Genomic DNA, 6,846 nt, shown 5'->3' on the forward strand with positions numbered 1-6,846 from the left:
TCTACCGTGTCTTATATATATATATATATATATATATATATATATATATATATTTCTAAGTCTCTCTAAAGGAGATTACGGCAGCGGTACTGGCTTGGCGATATATATATATATATATATATATATATATATATATATATATATATATATATATATATATATATATATATATATATATATAGGGAGAATTCACAAAAATAAATAAAAGACGGAGACAGGTGGTGTAGAAAGCTCGGGAAGTGAAAAAGTCTTTAACGTTTCGAGCCTACGCTCTTCCACAGAATTTCATTTCGCAGTTATATGATTCTACGTTCGATCCCACCGCACGTTACCTTCGGTAAATGTCTTCTACTGCAGCCTTGGGTTCACAGATACCTTGCGCTTTGTGAATGGAATTTGTTAGGTGAAAACTATGTTACGCACAGCAACGCTCATCTTCACTTTTTCATCACATTCTTCTTGGCCAGTGGTTTTAAATCCTTAACCTACTCGAGCAAATTTGGCAAATCAATAATCCTTTGTGATCCCTATTTAAAATACACTCCAATGCGGCAGAAGTCGTTGGTACCTGATATTTTCCCGGGGAAATATTCTTTACTCTTCGAAGTAAATGCTGTGACGTAACTCTTATGCATGACGCTTGCCATCTCCATAGTAGCTGATTCTGTCAGCATGTTTTCAATCCTGTAATGTTACGTATAAAAGTTATATGTCTCTGACGATTTAACCATAAGTTTTGATTATGTAATTTACATTATATAAATAATAAGCACCTTATGTTAATAAAACTGATGTAAGATGATGTAACTAAATATCTTACAATTTATCATATTTGTTTATTTTCTATTTTCTATACACACACTTACATATATGTGTGCGCGCACACGCGCGTGTGTGTAAATTTAAAATCATCCTTGCGTGTGTCTAATGTTTATGCCTAGCGAGAGACGAAATGCTTTTGTAACAAAGGATCATGCCTGTCCCAGCTTGGACAGAGCTCATTGGGTGTAACCAGTAACAGAGTAAAATAATTTACTGGCTTCTGATAAAGAAGAATGGAAGCGGGGAGGTAGATACCCCCCAACAAATAAATAAATAAATAAAGATAGGGGAAAAAATAAGAAAGAAAAGGAAAGACAAAAAATGGCAGGGTTGTTTAAGTATGATGTTAGTCTTGCCAATACATTTCTCATATCGTTGGTTGGTTGGGTTGATTACAACATTCTCAGAAGGTTGGCTTCTGAGATACGATTGCACTTAATAAAGAAGTGCTGCAAATGCTTGATAGCAATTGTTGAATGGCGTAGCATTAGATAAAATAGTTATGTTACAAATATAGTTTAGGAGCGCCCTAAGAATGTTTTTAGTACTTTAGATATATATCTATATTACATAATCTATTCTTTGTAACGGCCTCTCTGCTGTGTGTGTGTAACACACGCAATCTCTCTCTCTCTCTCTCTCTCTCTCTCTCTCTCTCTCTCTCTCTCTCTCTCTCTCTCACACACACACACACACAGAGTATAGTATACTGTTCATTTGTTGTTAAGATCAGGTGAAAAACATTCAATTCAAAGGGAGTTAAATACCCTTTGATGAATACAGGCGTTATACATGAGCTACTTCAAGTTTCATGCTCGGAAAGTGCAGTATCCGGATGGGCTTGTACAGCCAGTCCGAAAACTACAGTTTCCAAGCCCGTCCGAAAACGGCACTTTCCAAGCCCATCTTACATTCCTCTCTCAAATTAGGTATTTGAATATTTTAAATGTTATTTTTATTTTGTAACTGAACTATTTTTATCTGTAGAAGACAATGTGGTCATATAACATGGTCGGAGTGGTCAAATTCCATATATGTATTTGTGCATATTTGTATATGTGCATGTGTGTATGTGTTGCATGCACACACACACGCACGCACACACGCACGCACACACACATATACAAACACACACACACATACGTCTGCATGCCTGCGTACATGTATGTATGTATGTATTCTTTTTATTCTTTTATCTGTTTCAGTCATTTGGCTGTGGCCATGCTGGAGCACCGCCTTTAGTCGAGCAAATCGACCCCAGGACTTATTCTTTGTAGGCCTAGTACTTATTCTATCGTTGCCTTTCGCTTAACTGCTAAGTTACGGGGACGTAAACACGCCAGCATCGGTTGTCAAGCGATGTTTGGGAACAAGCACAGACATACAAACACACACACACACACACACATGTATGCATACACGCCGGGTTTCTTTCAGTTTCCGTCTACCTGATACACTCACAAGGCTTTGGTCGGCCTAAGGCTATAGTAGAAGACATTTGCCGAAAGTGCAACGCAGTGGGACCGAACTTGGAACCATGTGGTTGTTAAGCAAGCTACTTACTACACAGCCACTCATATATTTGTATATAAGCACCACCACACACGCGCGCGCTCACGCACACACGTACAAAGATACACATACATAGCGAAGACAACTTCAAAATTACTTAAATGTAGACTGTCAGATGTTTTGCTGTACGGTCATAACTTCGGGTCTGTTTTGATCTTGTTTAACCTCGTCAGAAAAGCATAATCTAACCCTGCAGTTCCTTTAGTTATCGGCACCCTAAGTAGTCGCCCTAACTATGAAAAAGATAGCGGCAGGGCGGCGGCAGGGCGGCGGCAGGGCGGCGGCAGGTTGATAGTGGAACAGTTCTGCACTGTTTCGGTACTCGATTATTCATTTACCTCTATTGATATAACACAAAATAAACATTATCTTATGCAAAGACATGTTATACACATATATAGGCTATTACTGCATTGCACATTGCTAACATCCCGTCAGGTGGCGAAAAATTCCAAATCTCTTATAGAGAGAGCTGAATGCTTCAATCTCTCACACGTAGTACATTGGTTTACTAATTTTGGAAAAGTCGAATATTAGATGCTTTACATAAATGCATGCATGGTTGAGTAGTTAAGAAGCTCACTTCATAATCACGTGCTTTCATGTTCAATCCCACTGTATGGCACCTTGGGCAAACATCTCCAGCTATAGTCACAGGTTGACTAATACTTTGAGGTTGAATTTGAATTTGGAAGGCAGAAACTGAAGAAGCCCGCAATGTTTGTGTATGTGTGTGTGTGTGTGTGTGTGTGTGTGTGTGTGTGTGTGTGTGTGTGTGTGTGTGTGCGCGCGTGTGCCTTTGTGTTTGTGTTGTATTTGTCCCCAACTGCCACTTGACAAGAGGTTTTGGTTTGTTTACGTCCCCACAACTTAGCGATTCAGCAAAAGCGACGATAAAATAATTACCAGACTTAATAAACAAAACTTATCAAAGCGTATGTACTAGGTTAGATTAGTTCGACTAAATTTTTGAAGGTAGTGCCCCAGCAAGGCCACAGTACAATAACTGAAACAAGTAAAAGATAGAAGATAGTTATATTGCGTTAATAACAACAATCTAATTATCCTAATGATATTTTTTGTGTAGTACCATCACATACATACCCTTGTCGCGGTTTACAACTAAATTAGGCTTCTAATTGCATAAACTCTTCCAGTCATGATAATTAAGTTTAATTAGTAAAAAGTTATATAAGGATGTAGAATATTGAGATATCAGTAGATCTGTATGTGTTAATTAAGAATGTAACTAGGATCATACGAAGCGTATAATTGTTTTTTCTATCCAGTAACTCACATAATTCTATAAAAAATGCTTTGTGACGACGTTTCGGTACAAAACAAGGATAAAAATGCAGTTCTACTCCTTTCGGTTATAACTCGTCTATTTTTTCACCGGTATTTAACTGGGCGAGCAGACAGAATCATTGGCACGCCGGGCAAAATGCTTAGCGGTATTTCGTCCGTCTTTACGTTCTGAGTTCAAATACTGTTGAGGTCGATTTTGCCTTTCATTTTTTTGGAGTCGATAAAATAACTACCAGTTGAATACTGGGGTCTGTGTTATCGACTTCTCCTTCATCCTAAATTGCTGGTCTTCTGTCAAAATTTGAAATCTATTTTATCAGGTTTGATCTTACAGTTTCTTGAGGCTAAATTTACTATTTAAAATTCATTTGTGTAAAATAAAAAAAACAAAAATATCAAAGTTTTCAAATTAAATTATGAAAGCATGTGTAGATGTTTTCATTCACAGCATCTACAGATGCCGTGAAATTCCTGACTGTTTTGAGAGAATTCTTGAAATGGCCGCTGTAGATGTTTCCCATTCCTGGCAGTCTCGACAACTTTGCACTGAAATTAATGCAAATTTTTGGCATTTTTAGTTGCACACAGGTGTTAGCTGTCAATGGAAAATTGCCCGAGTCGTTTCTATTCACTTTTTAGAAACAGTTGTTGAAGTCTTTCAGGTCATCCATTCTGTTCTCTGTGATTAACAAAGAAACATGAAGCACAACACTGCTTACTTGTCAGATGTATTCATAAGATTCAACGAAGTCATTTTGCAATTGCAAGGAAACGAGGTTAACCTTTTTAAAGCCAAATCACGTTCCACGTTTCTGTCCAAGTTGCAGTTATTCAAACGTACCATATCTCGTCGTGAGCTCTTCAAATATACGAGTCTCTCTGAATTGAAGGAGAGGAGCATGCCAGACATTACGCACACCTTGGCGGGCTACCAAGGGACATATCTGACAGGTTTCAATTCTCCTTCCCCTATCTGTCTGTCTGTCTGTCTGTCTGTCTCTCTCTCTCTCTCTCTCCCTATCTATCTAGCTATCTATCTATCTATCTACCTCTTTTCTTTCTTTTTTGTTTTTGTTACTTATAATGACAAAAGGGATGATCACTCCATTCCTTGATATCAGCGGAGACAAAACAAGAATAGCAGAGAAAGAATTGACTTCATTGCAAAATGATATTTAACTGAGATCAAAGTTTTAAAAAACAACAAAACCAGAAAATATATGATAATCTTGGGCTTTATATATATAAAGTCTCTGACCGCTTTCCTGCTCTGTGGAACAAAATCAAGACATACTTTATTGCCTTCCCAGGATTATATTCAATAGAGCGGGACTTTAGTGAAGTCACCCAACTTCGTTCCAAACAAAGAAACAAACTGAAACTTAATTAAAGCAGTGATCAAACACTTCTTGTACTCGTCCTACCAGATGTTGAGAATTTGATATCTCTGCACTAGACACACCTGCCCTTTCAAAATTCTGAAGACAATGTAGTTAAACAGGTGGGATGTAAATTTGCCCTTTTTTATATTCCTAAATACGTTGGTGTATTAGGTTTGATTTTTTTTGTGAAATGCATAGGCTTGATTCTTAATGTTAAATTTGTTGTTGTTGTTATTGTTGTGGTTGTTGTTAATTTGCTGCTGATCTAACGTCAAGGAAGTGCTGCTTTCGTTGTATGTGTGCTGGGAGTGGGTGATCGAAAAGATGTGGTCAGAATAATTTTGAAAATCACTGGTTGGTCTACTCGTTATTACTGTTCTTATATGACTAGAGAAATATAAAATAAACTTGAGAATGAATATATAGTGGTGTTATAGCTTAAAAGAATTGCCTGGGAAAGATACCCAGCAATGTCTGCTACATGAAGACATAACAGTAAAATGAGAGATAATATTTATCTAATAAAGTAAGCCAATAAATCTTAGTTAATTGAATGAAATTAATTAAATACTAGTGCTATGACATTGTCTTAAGGATAGCACTGTGCTTTTACACACACACACACACACACACACACACACACACACACACACACTCACACACGCACACAGATACATAGAGAGAGGAGTGAGAGAGGCGAGAGAGAGAGAGAGAGAGAGAGAGAGAGAGAGAGAGAGAGAGAGAGAGAGAGAGAGCGAGAGTGAGTGAGTGAGAGAGATGGATAGATAGATATTGATATCGGCATTTGCCGAGTAATACCGACGAATGAGGCCGGCAGCATTTTTCATGTAATTGAGTTTTATGTTCGTGTAATCGATGTTTTTCCTGTCTTACGAAACACGTGTACATTATATAAAGCATTATCACTGACTACGTTGATTTCTATGATCTTTATATACACAAATATATATATATATATATATATATATATATATATATAGAGAGAGAGAGAGAGAGAGGGGGGGATTGTGGCTGGGAGAGTAAGTCGTTTAGGATGACTACGGTACATAATTCTTTCACCAGACGATCTAAATGATTTCAAAGCCAAACTATATATTATGGCTGGGTGATTAAAAAGCCCGCTTTATAACCACATAGTATATATATATATAACTCTTTTCCTTTTTTTTTTAATACTTAAAACTGATACTGAGAATTTATCTCGCAACTAGAGTTTCAGGTCCCTACGATCTTCAATAACGTGAAACTCGATTTGCGAGACAAACTTCAACTTCAGTTTTAAATAATAGAATCATTAAAAAAAAAAACCGTATTGAGCACTCCTTTCTCATTCGTCCGACATTAAACAATGTATATGTGTGTGCATGCACGTGCGCGTGTGTGTATGTGTGTGTGTGTGTGTGTGTGTGTGTGTGTGTGTGTGTGTGTGTGTGTGTGTGTTGTGCGTGTATTTGTGCTTGTCTTCCACCACCGCTTGACAACCGATGCTGGTTTGTTTGTGTCCCTGTAACGTAGCGGTTCGGCAAACAGACTCAGACAGAATAAGTACCAGACTTTACAAATAGTTACTGAGGTCGATTTGTTCGACTAAACCGTTCAAGGTTGTGCCCCCAGCACAGCAGCAGGCCAATGACTGAAACAAGCAAATGACAAAGATAAAGGAAGCAAATTTCTGCGCGTACCCACTGCAATAGCAAAAGAAATTAATATTCTGACAGAGTAGCAGATTACGAAACTGTGG

General features: G+C 37.6%; 1 long non-coding RNA gene across 1 annotated transcript in view; it reads right to left on the reverse strand.

The window, feature by feature from the left end:
• Positions 1 to 239: 239 nt before the first annotated feature.
• Positions 240 to 6,846, reverse strand: part of LOC149136756 (uncharacterized) — a 23,112-nt gene continuing 16,505 nt past the window's right edge. The window contains exon 3 of the long non-coding RNA XR_016240936.1: positions 240 to 684. This is a non-coding gene — a long non-coding RNA (uncharacterized LOC149136756). The remainder of the gene's footprint in view (positions 685 to 6,846) is intronic.

This window comes from Octopus bimaculoides, chromosome 3, assembly GCF_046866305.1.
Source record: "Octopus bimaculoides isolate indiv1 chromosome 3, ASM4686630v1, whole genome shotgun sequence".
Lineage (NCBI taxonomy): Eukaryota > Metazoa > Mollusca > Cephalopoda > Octopoda > Octopodidae > Octopus > Octopus bimaculoides.